Consider the following 621-nt stretch of genomic DNA (forward strand, 5'->3'; position numbering starts at 1 on the left):
TAACAGAAGAATGCCAAGCAGTTCAACTGAGGAGTGGGAAGACAATGAATAATACTGCTCAAAGTAGCAAAAAGCCAAATAAGGAACAATTGACAGAGGATGACCAAACCACTGTCCAAAATCCCTCTGAGGACAGTAAGAGCCCAGAGAGGAATACTTTTGGCGTTCAAACGCCAGAAAATGGCGTTAAACGCCTAGTGGACGCCCAGTTCTGGCATTTAAACGCCAGCAAAAAGGAGAAAAGTGGTGTTAAACGCCCAACCCATGTTTAGTTCTGGCGTTCAAACGCCAGAAAAGGGGGAAAAGTTGGCGTTAAACGCCCAAACTTCACCCAATCCTGGCGTTCAAACGCCAATGGTGAATCAGACACCTGAGAGTGCTGATAGTAACCCCTCTAAAAAGGCTTCTCCAACCACTTCTGTAAGGAATAAACCTGTAGCAACTAAGGTTGAAGAATATAAAGCCAAGATGCCTTATCCTCAGAAACTCCGCCAAGCGGAGCAGGATAAGCAATTTGCCCGCTTTGCAGACTATCTAAGGACTCTTGAAATAAAGATTCCGTTTGCAGAGGCACTTGAGCAAATACCTTCTTATGCTAAGTTCATGAAAGAGATCTTAAGT

The sequence above is a fragment of the Arachis duranensis genome, chromosome 10, assembly GCF_000817695.3.
Source record: "Arachis duranensis cultivar V14167 chromosome 10, aradu.V14167.gnm2.J7QH, whole genome shotgun sequence".
Lineage (NCBI taxonomy): Eukaryota > Viridiplantae > Streptophyta > Magnoliopsida > Fabales > Fabaceae > Arachis > Arachis duranensis.